The 13,970-nt window shown below is 40.9% G+C and overlaps 1 protein-coding gene across 11 annotated transcripts in view; it reads left to right on the top strand.

Annotated features, from left to right (window-relative positions):
* The window catches only part of HIVEP1 (HIVEP zinc finger 1), a 131,760-nt gene that overhangs the window by 57,445 nt on the left and 60,345 nt on the right, over window positions 1-13,970 (top strand). The gene's annotated exons all lie outside the window — the stretch shown is intronic.

Genomic DNA, 13,970 nt, shown 5'->3' with positions numbered 1-13,970 from the left:
AAGCTGGACAGAAAGACTGCTGAAGATAGGAAAGGGTCAGGTCGTATGCTGTAAGAGTATGTGTTTTAATTAAATTTTATCACCAATAAAATATTGTCCAATGTTTATTTACAAGGAAAAAGAAATAGGAAATCGTGCATTGAGTGTTTTCCTACTTGCTCTGATTTCTCCTAAGTGGAGTCCTCAAAGCATGAACTGATCTGTCTTCTCAGGAAAGAGAAAGCAAAAGGAGAAGAAAATATCTTCAAGTGCATCATTTCTATAGCACAGACACTTTATTTGCTTTGCTGTACTTCATGATTTTATGGATTTCAGTTACTTTGTCATTTTTTTCTCTACCTCTCTCCCCCATCTCTTTTCCTGCCTGTCTCCTTTCCTTCTCCTTCACCCATTTCAGCATGGAGCAAAACATTTGCCTGTGTTTTTAAGAACCGCAAAGAGAGATAAATGCTGTCTTGAGTTCTGTGCACAACCTGAGGTCTTCCCCAAGTCTGAGGCATCAAAGGCCTTTGACCTACTGCAGTTTACTCAGGGAATACCAGATACGTGTATTTGGTGGATGCACACCTTGTCCTACCACTCACAGCCTTAAATACCAGCACCGGGTGAATCTGGTGGCAGAAGAAGAGAATAGGAAGGTCTTGCTGATGTGATTCTTGGCATAGGAGGGGTTGTCAAGAGAGGAAACCTGAGAGAGCTTGAAGAGCACTGAGCCCAGCCTTGCTCCTGTTCTTTATGCTCTGCAAAATCCAGTCATTCCAAGAGTTTTGTGAGCTGATTTATAACGATCAAAGTAAATTTAGAGATGTAAGCATTAGAAAGAAGTATAAGTATTTGGAGAACAGTAAGTATTAGGGAAGCAGCACTTTTTCCTTGGCAGCCAGTCACTGATGATTTGTCAAGAAAGCCCAAGGAAAGAGCCTCCAGAGAGGCAGAAAGTGAGATCTGCCTCTGACTGCCTTTCTGTTCCCCAGGCAGGTGCCCTGCTACATCACTGCAAGCCTGGCTCAGCTGTAACCATCAGTGAAAAGTGATGCATCATATAATCATTTAGGTTGGAAAATACGTTTAAGAACATCAAGTCCAATCATAAATCTCTGTCTTCTGTTGCAGGATACCATCAGAAGAAAGTATCAGATTTGCAGCTGTGGGCTGGTGGTGTCTCTTCCCCAAACACCTTTTCTCTTTCCTTGTCTAATACCCTTCGGTATTTATTAGGTTTGGTTGAAACCAAACCTGGTGTTCAGTAGGGCTTTGGTGAGAAGCTGGCTGAACCTTCCTTCAACACAACTCTTGGTGCCTCTCAGGGTGACTCGGTGGTTTACTAGCCACTGTGAACCTCCTCAGAGAACTCTGAGACATTAAAGAGCAAGAGAGGTTGTCCAATTGGCCTCATTCTCTCCGCTTTCCCTTCTTTGTGCATGCAGAGTTTCCAGTGTTGTTTTTCTTCTATTATCCATGCACAATTTTTGTCTCGGTTACCCTTTCTCTGGCTGGAAACGTGGAAACTTTGAGCAGAAATTTATTTTAGCTGAGCTGTTAAGAAAAGAAAAAAAAATTGAGAAAAATATTTCTGTAAATAGGTAAGACATTGAAAACTGAAATAAACAAGATTAGGGTATATAGGGGTGAAAATGCCATTTAAAATCTTAATCGTTTTGGAAATTTGCAGCTGTTTCTCAGGTCACTAATTTTAGTGCTAGCAAGAAAATGTTTGGCTGAACAGGCATGTTAAAAACAAACCCAGAAAGCAGTTTCATGATACTATCCTGGGTTTGCATTTTCATTGTTTTAGTCAAGTTGTACATTCTAATAGTTTCTTCTCCCACTCACCATATTTTCCAGAAGTCATTGTTCCAACAAAACAAACCCAAAAAATGTCTTATGTAAATGAGTTAATAAAGTTGGATGCAAGACTTTGTGCGCTGTGTGGCACAGAGTTGATTTGTGCAAAATCTTTCTGTTAAAGGCCAAATAAAACCTATTTGAGGAGTTGAAGTCCCTGGGTGCTCCCTGTGGCACATCGCTATTGAAACAAGCTCCCTCCAGGCTGAATTGTTCGCTTCCAAATGCAGGATGGGGTGGTGTGTGCAGCAGCTTGCTGTGGATTTCTCCCACACGTTCCTCGCCGCCCCCTCGTCTTCAATCAGACGATGCAAAATTGAGCGTGAATTCTAAATAAAAAGGGAAAAAACAAGCGGGTGATGTTCAGATTGCAGAGTGCCATCACTTCGTAGGTGTGTAAGAGGCAGCTATAGTTAATTGTCTTCCTGAGCTTGCAAGTAGAGAAGGAAAATTTCACCAGCAAAGCTAGAAAAAGGGGGGAAGAGGGCAAGGTTTTGAGTTTGGTTTAGATTTTACTTGGGCTTTTTTTAAAGGAATCGTAATAGTTTGCCATTCCATGGCAACAGGAACTGTCCTTCTTGTGGGATGAGGTGAATGTGAGTAGATCTATATAATTTTTGCTTCATTTTTCAAAATACCATTTAGCATTTTAATGGTACACTTAGCTGTCTGTCTACTACGATGTTTGTTTCATAGCTTTTATTTACTAAACAAAACCTTCTCAGCTTCTTGTAATAACCTGCTTTTTGCATAAAAATTAATGAACTAAATTTGCAGTGTCAACCATTTCAGAATATTTTTTTCAAGAGCGAATTTGTTGTCCAAGGGTATCTCAGAGATAATAAAAAAAGGAATGCCAGTAAGATACTTCAGCCTGCTTTCTTCTTAGGAAGAAATCTATTACATTTCGGCGTCTGGGGTGTGGGAGCTCTGTTGCAACACATTTTTTGTCCTCGGTGATGCTTATAAATCATGCTGGCTTTTTTGTGTCTGCCGCTGCCCTTTGTTGCATTTGCGTGATCTGAGCAATTTTGACTCCCTGCAGGACTTGGGGATGGGTCAGTGGTGTCCTTCACAGGTGAGCTGGGGTGGACAGGGTGCCTGTAGGTGCAGTGGGGAGCTGGGGGCCAGCCACAGGGGTGTCCTCTGGGGCCAGCCTTCCTCTCAGCTCCTGGGGCCAGCCGAAGCAGGCACGGAGGAGAAGAGAGGCAAGATGCAAGCTGGCTGTGCTGGAGACAGGTTTTAACAAGTGCCTTGGGACCAGCACAACCCTGCTCCAAGCAGAAATCATTGTTTTACGGGGCTTGGGGAAGAAAATGGCTTGTGTGGCTTGCAGGGTAACCAAGGTAGGTGCTTAAAGCTGAGTACAGCCTTAGCAGGCTGCTGTATGGTTGTGACCAGAAAATAATCTCTTTATAATAATGTGGATGTTTGTCACTTGACCTCCTGTGACAGAAGACTTCAAGTCCTCTATTTTCCCTGAAGAAACAGATACCTGTTTAGATGGGAGGCTACTAGCTGGCAGGCCGTGGGCTGAACCTGGCCCCCAGGATGTTTTCCTCCCCTCTATCCATGTTCCCTGAGAAAAAAATCTAGCTGTTTCGTACAGCCTTGTCTTACAAGGCCTATTTGCCATTCAGCCCTGAATAAAATAGACATCTGGATTTTTACAGTGCTGGAGGGTGATGGTGTAGGACCTATTGCTGTGTGCTGTGGGGTGCTCTGCAAGGTCAGCTTGCAACTTCTACTTCAATTAATGGTTAGTGGCCGAGTGGCTCCTTTCTAATAGCTCTTTAAAACTAGTAAAATAAGAAAGCTGCAGCATTGTAGTTTCAGCTCATCCCAATTTGCTGGGAATGTGTCGCTGAATATATGATCCGTGTTTATTTCCTTTTGTTACAGAACATCTCCCATACGTGCCTCATTTCCTCTCAGCATGCCTGTCGAATGGCCCCCTCCTTCCCAAAGTTATACCTTGGGAACTGTCTGGCAAATCTGGATAATGTAGGGTAGTTGGCCCACAACTTCATTGCTCTGTTTAGGGTCTGCCTAACACTGTGCAGGCCATGTGCATTTTCTGGAGAGGTGTTTTATCATTGTTTCTGTCATCTTTGATGGGATTGGCACAGGGACTGGAGCTCAGTCGGATACTCTAGACCTGTTTTTTGTCTTGGGTATTGAGGGAGGATGGAAGCAAGTAGAGAACTAGATGGTCTTAAGGTACTTTCCAACGCTACCTATTCTATGATTCTGTAACAGTAAAAATAAATCACTGAAGTGACATACTGGCTTAATATGTGCATTTTCCACCCCCAATTTGTGTTTGCCCTGAGAAGAGAACATGAACTGCCTAGGGCTGTTTTGTTTGTAAGCCTCTTAAGAGTGGATAAACCCCTGTTCATGGCTGGATGATATTTTCTTAACAAGAAAATATCATCTCTTTGTGCCTTTGCACAAGTTTTGTGTTTCAGGTACACCCAGTCCTACATCAGCTTGTACTGACTAGTTTTTCAAAGGTGTTTTTTGTTTTGTCAGTGCAATTTCTGTTGTTTCTTGCTTTATAAAGCTGCAGGTAGTGACATTTCATTCAGCATGCAAAAAAACCCAGGGTAAAAATAAAAGATTACTATGAAAAGATAAACCCTCAAAGTACATAGAGCGAGGTTTAATATAAATTAATTGTGGATTTTTGTTTTGGGTTTTTTTTTTTTAGCAGTGAGACCTGCTGATGCCATTATGAGTGTTGATGTGTTGGATTGTATTCACATGCTTTGGCTTGTAACATTAAGACCTATTAATACTAAGTTCTCGGAAAAACAAGCATGCAAAAAAAGAGACACCTGAAAAGCTTTAACTTTGTGTTTAATGTTTGCTTATACCAAAGAAGAATTTGAAGGTGATTGTGATTTTTGCATCCCTGTTCAAAGTGGATTTACCAAAGAGCATGAAATGGTAGCTGACCATTGGTCTGGAAAAAGTCCTAAGCTGTTTGTTAAGAGTTGGTCTGGTTATATAAGGCTGATGCATGAAGATGCTCCAGCAGTGTCAGGTGCTGGTGAGGAAGGAGCGGGCAGGCTGGCTGGAGGTGACAGGCACAGTCTTTGAGCTATGTGGTAAAAGAAGGATGGTGCTTGAGCAGGCTTGGTTTTGAAGACCGGCTGGAAATACTGATAGGGTTTTAAGGAGGAAAGACAGAGTATCAAGTGAACTCCCCTGACACCCCAGAAAAAAAATCATTTGTGTGTAAATTTATCGAGAGGCTGATATTTGCACAGTTTGCAGTCAATACCCACTCCTTAGCAAACACTGCCTGCCGTTTTACAGTTAATAGAAATGTGCCTCTGCCGATTCCTGTTCTTTTGAGTGATCCAGGAAAGAGCACGCATTGTGAAGTGGCAGTGTTGCTGATTTGATGGAGAAGAGGTGAAGATGAAGATGCAAATGAAAATGGAAAGGACTTCAAAATGACGTTAGGTTGCTGTGCAACCATATTATAAAATGACAAATGGAATTCAGTGTGGATAAATGCAAAGTGATGTCCACAGGAAAATTATTCCAACTTTTCATTTAAATTGAGTTGCTTGTTAACACTCGGGCATATCTGGGGGTTCATATATTTCTGTGGAGACGTCAATTGTATACTCACTAGCTGTCAAAAAGTAAATAAAACATTAGGAATGTTTATGGTAGTAGTAGAGAAAAACGTATCTGTCACAGGAACATCCATGATGTGCCTTCATCTTGAACAGTAGGATTAATTCTGACATCTTCCTTGTAATTCTCTTTCCCTTCTTCACTTCCACATGCAAAGGGGATAAAATTGTACTGCAAAAGTTGGCAGAGGCCATAAGTCTGTTGAACAGCTTTTGTATAAGGAATGAGTAAGTAGATGAGGCCCTGCAGTTTGAAGAAGGAAAATATGAAAAGCTCACACAGATTGAAAGCACCCTTGGAGAAACTGATGTAGGAATAATCTGTGGGGCCTGATAGGTTCAAATAGAGCTTCTGGGGCTTGCTTCAGAGCTGTGTGGTTTTAGAGTGTTCAACTTAGCACGTGTCTTCTGCTTTTTCCTTGACTTACACTCTTGTCTGCTGCTGGAGGCAAGATGCTGGGCTGGGCTTTTGGCTTGGCTTGTAGGCTTTCGCTTTGCTTTGTTTCTTGTAAATGTCATAAAGAAGTACCTTTTTTTCTTAGCCAGCAGTGCTATTTATTGTCCATCTTAATATCAGGTAATTATAAGAACTTCAGTATCCAAAGTCCTACTAAAGATTTAAGTCATTTAAACCATTTCTATTAAGATTTTAGGATCTCAGTAAAGACGTGATTTTTACAGTATATGCTAAGCTTAAGAAAATTAATCTATGTTTAAACAGGATAGTTGGTTGGTTGGTATGGGTTCCTCAGCACTTGAATATATCTACTTCCATGATTTCTGCCATGTAAACTTAGTAGCATTTGGGGAACTACACAAATAGAAGAAGAAATTACAGTGCAGTTTGACCCCTCGGAGAACTTGCAGACAGCCTCCATGCTGTTACCTCAGGTGATGAAACACCAATTCTTGATGTTGTTCTACCTGTTGAACCAGCTTTGTGCCTTTCTGTGCTGGGCAAGCCCTCCCACAGCAGCCTTGCAGTTGAGGACAAGTGCTTTGGAGTACCAGAAAGATGGATGGGAGGTTTTTCTGCTGTTTGGCTAGGGAGTGTCTGGCTCCACTGTTTGCTGCTTTGGTGTAGGATCTGTATTTGAGAAAATACATAAATTAAAGAAATCTGTTGGGCCCCAGGTGTTGTTATTTTTACGTATGTTTCTAGTGAGTGGAAAAGTTGGTGTTTGGTTTTGATTTGGTTTTGCCTTTTTTGTTTGTTTGTTTTTTAAAAAGTTTGCAGGTATTTCACTGGCATTTACTTAATTTCCGTATCAAGCTTTAAAAAAAAAAGAATTAATTAAAACCACACTTTTTTTTCCGGTTTGGGGACATGACATCAAAGGCCAGTAAACCTGTCAGGGGGAGGGAACCTGTCTCAGTGCGGAAGGTATGAATGTGCACCATGGCAGCAGCTTGGAGAAGGTGGTGAACTAGGGTGATTCTAGAGTGACTTTAATATCTTGTTTTAACTTTTATCCCTGGTATAGGATGACATATAAGAAAAAGAAAAAATGGAAGAAAAAGCCAAATATAAGCCTGGAACAGTGAATGCCCTAGAGGCTGTTAAATAATTATTAAGCATATTTTAGTGATAATAATCACCCATCCTAGGTAGACAGCTAGAATTTGGCAGGGGAGCAGAACAATGCTCTAGCGTCAGCATAGCAATGGTGTAATTACTGTGCTGGGTGGCTGATTAGGGGCTATGCAAATGGCCCTGCAATCAGTGCCTGCGTTTGTGCTTTGGTACAGGAGGGAGACAATGTGTAAATGAATTATTTCTGGTGGCTGTGGGAAGGACACTTAGGATGTAGGGTTGCCTGGCTTTGTGGGGCAGGTGAAAAAGGGAGTGAAGTGAAAAGTGGAGAAGGTGGAAAATCTGTGTGTAAAGTGGCACCTTGGCGGGGTTGGGTGCAAAGGTGCCAAAGCAGGAGATATTTCTGAAGATACTTCACCTGCACATCTGAGGTTTTGTGCTTCGCAGCTACCGTGCCCATCCCCACAGGTACCTCGCTGTTTGCTGCATCCTTCTGTAAGGAGACAGCCATCCAGAAATCCCCTTCCTGCCCCGCCCCGCCGTGCTCAGTTTTTAACGACTTTAACAGTCTCATAATAGAAATTCAAATCATGTAAACCAAAAAAGCTGAAACTCCCTAGTTATAAATTGATGGCACAGGGGCTGAGTTTGGGTTCATATGCAAAGTGCTTCTGTAATTTATGTGCATACACCTTGTCAGGCTCATCAGCAGCCCTTGCCATGCTTAAGTAAGACATGTGATGGCAAGGATAAAGCTATTATTTATTTAATTTACATACAGCCTTTCCGTTGACTGTTTTATTGTATGTACAGTATAGCAGTTCATTGCTGACACTAATTTAATCTGCAGATTATAGATTGTATTTTCAAATATTGCAAGCTCCTGTTTTCCTAAAATGAAGAGTAGTAAGAGGACTTTTACCTTCTATTTTCAATGGGGTTATGTAAAGTATCTGTCACAGGTTCTTCATTTTTAAATCGAATAATTATATATGGCAGGGAGTGTGATGAGCATTCAGAGTTGACATTAAAGGGAAAATGCATAAAATATTCTTGAAAAGATGATAAAACAGGTCATTAATCAAGGTCATAATGCCTAGTAGAATGTTTTAAGATGTTTTAAATCTCATTTTTTAAGTTTGAAAGAAGTATATGATATTTTTTAAACCGACAAACAGCTCCTGCATCATCCTACTAGTTGCTAAGAGTTTTGTATTCACATAATTTTGAAGAAGTCTTCCCCCCCCCCCCCCCCCTTGCAGCTGTACGAGCAACCTTCAAACCCAGTAGCATCTGACAAGATGAGATTTAATCTGCTTTACGTCGCATTTTTGGTAGGCTGGGGTCATCTGTGCTATCAGTTATCAGGCTTAGTGTTTGGCAGTGCATTGTGCTGTGATTCTCTAAGCTTCAGACTGGAGAGGAGAAACCACAAAATAAACCATACACCAAAAAGTGTCAAGTTCCCACACTGTAAAATTACAGAGAAGATGTAGGGACTGTTTTTCCTCATCTGATCTCTTCCTTCTAATTTTGAGTGTTCCTCATGAAATTGGGAAAAGAGAAATGTATGGGGACAGAAGAACGATTTCTAATTAAAAGTAGATTTAAATTTAAGTGAGAAGAGTGCCTCATCCTATGAGTTTAGTGAAATGCCTTTTTCCTGCTGTTTGCCAACATTGTAGGTGTCCATTCTGCAGCAGGAAGGCAGCAGTGGGAACTCCAAGCTATCAAAGGCATCCTCAGGTCCCTGGCTCTGCCAGCCCTGGCACCAGGGAACCCTGCTTCTGCAGCGAGGGGCAATGCTGCCATCCCTCTGTGAGTCCAGGGTGCAGCTGGGACCTGCTGCTCGAGCTGTGCCACTTGGCTCTCAGGTTTGAAGGCTCTCCTGCTGCGCGGGAAGCCTGCGTGCAGGGACCTGCCGAGCCCCGGCTCGCACTTCCCGAGGGATGGGCAAGAGGCAGCATCCCTGCCAACTGCCCCACCAGCTGTGCTGCGCTCTCAATTAACCTAATGGGCTCCTTGTACAGACAAGACTCTTGGGGTTTGATTGTTTTTCCTTTTTTTAATTAGCTAGTTAAAGGAAGTCTTGGGATTCATCTCAGTTAACCAAAGTGCATTAAGACTGCAATGTTCTTGTTTTAGCAGGTTGTAAAGAGCCTTTCCTCCTCCTAGCGAAAGGGAAAAGCCAAGCACCTCAGCCCCTTCGCTTCTTCATCTTCCCAGCCCTGGAAGTATTCCCTCCTGCAGGCAGGGTGCCTTGGGATTAAATGCTGCCACTGGTGCAGAGGGAACCTGCCATCCAGGGAAGTGCTCCAAGCTTGTATCAGCTTCACCCGCTGCATCGGCTTCCCGCCTTTTGCCCTTCCTGTGCCCTTTCCACTGCTGGCTGTGCTCTGTGCGAACGTGGATGCTCGAAGCATGAGGCTTCCCTCAATGGGAGGTGTGAAATGGCCCAAGTGGGACATGGGAGTGGGCTCAGGTCCCTCTGTGCCAAATCTGATCCCTTCTTCATACACCTCTCTGCACTGCCCCTCTGGTGCTCAGGGTGTTTTTATTTATTTGATTGGTTGTGGGTTTTGTGCATTTAATAGCAAGTGCCTTTGGACACTCTTCTTATCCAGTGGAATCACAGCACTTTGGTACTGGCACATTATCCTGGTGGGTTTCAATAGTTAAAAGATGGAGGTTTCCACACAGGGTCTCCATCCTCTTTTCACTTGCTCTCTGAAATGAAGTCGCAATGGAAAATGCAGAGTTTTGAACTTGCATCAGTGGTTTTCTCAAGCTGTGCATCCACCCCCCCCCCCAAAAAAAAAAAAGTCACCCCCCTACAATTCAGTTTTCAGTAATACTGCCCAGTGTGCATAGCGTGATTGCATTAATCCATGTCAGCTAAAGAGTATTTTGTCCTGCAGTTCTTTTCTCTGCTAGTGATCTAGATGATCAATGCAAGACAAAATCATTAAAACGGTATCTTTGTGTCCACTGAAAAAAACCCATGCAAAGTAATTTTTAAAATCACTTTTCAAATGTCTTCTGGTGCAGTAAGGTAAAAGAGTGCGTTTTTTGGAGAAAGCGAGTAGAAAAACTGTTTCCATCTGAAGCTGTTTTGCAGGAGGTATTCTTAGGATGACTCAGGCACAAGGCCTGAGAATTGTGCTTGTCTTTAACTGAAGGGGAAAAAAATTGCTGACATTTTCCTTCCAGCTGTTTTGGTTAAACACTTGAGCGTACAACCCCAGCCTTTCAGGCAAGATGTGAGCTCGTATTTCTCAAAGTTTTGATGAAGTAGCCTGTCTTAGCATCCAGTATGTTGTAAATCTGCTGATTTTCCACTTATCCATAAACAGAGTATGTGAGATAGAAAAAATAAAGCCAAAGCCCGTTTTATTGTTTTAGAGCAGAAGCTTTGTGTTTTCAACAAGAAGCCAACCCCACCCCCCACCCCCCTTTTACAGTGATACAGACACATGCAGATGTGTACAATGAAAAATATTAATGTTTGGGCATTTTGCATGAGCTTAACGGGCACTTCTTATCCACCACTCTCATGTGCTTTCCTGGTGACTTAAAAGCAGCCATGTCCTCCTCAGTGACTGCTTCTCTGTTCCTGTGTGTGTTGTTGCTCTCCAAGGTGACTTGTTCAGCAGGACTCATTGCACTGGCATGGGGACTGTCTTGAGCAAAAAAGAGATAGAGAAACCTAAACCAAAACCCCAAAACAAACCTACAAATGTAAGATTTCTTTTGCTCCAACTTAAATTGCTGTCAGAAGTTGCTGATTTTGTATTCTGCAAACCTCACAGTTTTCAGTATTTCTGCTTTCCTTTGCTGAAATTCCCACCCTTTATTTTTCTTTGTTAACTGACCGTATAAATAAGGCCTTTAAAGTTTTTCTTGAAAACTCCTAGTGCATTTCTGATACACATAAACTTGTTAAGGTTTGTGTATGTTGGTATGCTGATATCTTAAAAAAAAGAAAGTAAATGTCTTTCTGAACTACATTTGTGGTGTAATTAAAATCTGTGAGGTGAATCTCAATGAAGATCAAAAACAGAGAATGTAAAGCTGTTGAAAAGTCCAGTTTATTTTATTGTTTAAAAGCCCACCACAGCATCACCGTATCTTACTCAGACGCTTGGTATCCATTTAATGATCTATCACAGCAGGAGGCGTGTAAAACAAGAAGCATGTATTACAGCGTGCCAGTCTCCTTCCTCGTGTTCCTAAAAAACACAGGGGCATTACATATTTAAAACCCCAAGGAATTTGATGATATTTCCACAAGCAGATACCTGCTGGAAGAGCTTTGTTGGACAGTAATGTAAAAAGGTATAATAGTGGAGTAAGAAAAGTCGTTGCACCCTTGTTGTTTCATCTTATTTTGCACACGTGCATATGTATATATATAAAAAATTAAATCTATGTAAAAGCCATATATATATATATAACCATAAATATGTTTTATAAATAAATACACACATATTAAAAAAAACCTATTATGATATTATCTGAGCTTTGCTTTTTTGTACTACACACCTGCCTGGGATAACCAAGAGCTGGCTCCATAGCTTGTTAACGCTGGTATCACATGGAATCACATATGGCAATTTCCTCTTATTTCTTTTTCCCCCTCACTTGGTGAGAAGTTCCCATCTTAAATATTTAAGAGTGTCTGGCACCATCATCATTTGCTTCTAGATGTGTGCTACTCTAGAAGGCTATCATCTGAAGTTTGAGGGCATTAGGATAGGTCTTGCAGTAAACTAGTCAAGATAGGTGCTGTTCTGTCATTTTATGGGAAATGAAGAGGGTGCCATATTTGCCGTGTATTAGAAGTTTCCATTAGTTAAATTACTTTCTTTTATCCTAGGGGAAGTAAATAATATGCCAGTGATAAAGTTTCTTTTGTAAAATTTTCAGATTAGACAGTATCTCCGTTATCACAGGTTTAAATCTGAAATAATACTAAATCAAGTGAGTAATGGGTTGGATAATATTATTTGCAATTAAAAGTGCAGTTTTCAGTTCCTCCTGGGCTTTGCAGATGAGCTTTGTGTAATGTATTTTTGCTTATAAGGAGTTTTCAAAGGTGCTTACTGTTAAGAGAATCTGTCATATAATTATGAAATAATATGGCATGTAATATGTAATTTGCCTTAAAATGTTTCACATATGGCTAATTTAGGGAGATATGAGAGAAGGAATTTACTGGATAATCTGAATTTGCTGTTAATTAGCAAGTTATTGTTGGCATATGTGCAAGTTGTCAGCATTGGAGTGGCTGCGTTTTGGTGTCACTGGTGTGAGTTGTTCCAAAGCCTGCTCTTCCCACCTGCTCCACGGAGGTTTGGGATGACCCATTTCTTCCTTCCAGCCTGGAATGCAGTGGTTCATAAGGCAGTCATCCATATAGGATCTGTAGTGATAAAATGCAGCAGGCTGGGAAGCAGCTGTCACAAATTTTGTATGATGGTGTTAAACATGCCTTGGTGCAACAACAAGAGCAGGTAGCTCTGTGCTATGGGTTGTTCCGAAGATGTAGCTCTAATGAAACATTTAGGAAGTAGACCCATGTTTATGTATTCCCTGCCTCATTTACAGTCAAAATTGGGACCAGCACTGAATTTTTCCATTGTTCACAATGCTCAAAAGTGTTCTGCATAGAGATACCTCCACAGGTATGAAGACATATACGCAACAAATATAACTCACTGGGGGAAACGTCAGGAGATGTAGGAGACTTTTTGGCTGGGTACCAAGCACATGTTTACCTAGTTATTATTTGTGTTATCTGTGGTTCTTTGCTTGGGATTACTCTCTGACAAAGGGGTGGTTGTGAATTTCTGGTAGGAACTCTTTTTTTCTTTTAATAAGAGAGAATTCAGCTAAGGTGATCAAAGCGATTAATCTTTTTGGCAATCTAACACAGCATGCTTCCAAAATACTTCAGTAATTTTTCTCTATAAAATAAGATGATGGTGAATTTAAATGCATACATTCCTTGTAGCATTTCTCTGAAATATGCAGGCAATTCTTTTAACAATGAGACTACAGTTGTTTGTCTACTTAAGCATAAATTTTGGTGACAAATCGTTTGCATTCTCTCAAGAGATAAACATATCTTATGCGTATCTCTAAACAGAAGGAAAATGGGTTTGATAACCCATCTATGGGTGTGATTGCTTGTTGCATTTGGTGAATCCTACAGCTCCATTTACAGGGTTAATTTGTTGAGGTTTATTTTTTCCTGTGTATTTCCTGTATATGTTAGTGTATTTCATCCGATGTCATGCACCTTTGTAAATTGCTTATTCCATCACCTTTCTGTAAAGCAGTAACCTGTGGGAAAACAATATGAGATTAAGATAGACTTTTCTCTAATAACATTATTGGCACATATATATAAAAGACGCATTGTTTATGTTTCCTATTATTTTTGCTAGAAATCATTATTTACAGCCATTCCTATTAAAAAAAATGTATAGATACATACAATATTTCAGCAGTAGTTGAAATCCAGGAAGATGTTAAATACCAAGTCTTCAGTGTTTAAAGTAAACCTGCATAACTGGGTTGATAAATTGCTGGTAAAGGTTGGTTCTTTTTTGAGTTGCTTGTGTTTGTCTTCTGCAGCCAGTAAGCCAGTACGAAAGAAACTGTGTTATAAAACTTCCCTTTAAATATGTACATCTGTCTCGCTAACCTCAAAGAAAGAAGGAAGAGGTTTGGCTTTTAAAATTGCTGTAATAGTCTTTAGACTTTCTCAGAAGCTTCGTTTGGTCCAGCTTTGGGAGCAAATGAAAAAACCAAAACCAAACAGCAAAATCAAACAAACAAAAAAAGAAAGCCTTAACAGGTATTTTGGAAAATGAACAGTATTATCTGAAAGCCATGTGCCAAGCTCAGACCCTGAGCAGACAGGCCATAGTCTG

This window comes from Psittacula echo (assembly GCF_963264785.1).
Source record: "Psittacula echo genome assembly, chromosome: 2".
NCBI classification, from domain to species: Eukaryota; Metazoa; Chordata; class Aves; order Psittaciformes; family Psittacidae; genus Psittacula; species Psittacula echo.
The sequence above is the reverse complement of the archived record's forward strand: the minus strand, read 5'-3'. Positions and strand labels throughout refer to the sequence as shown.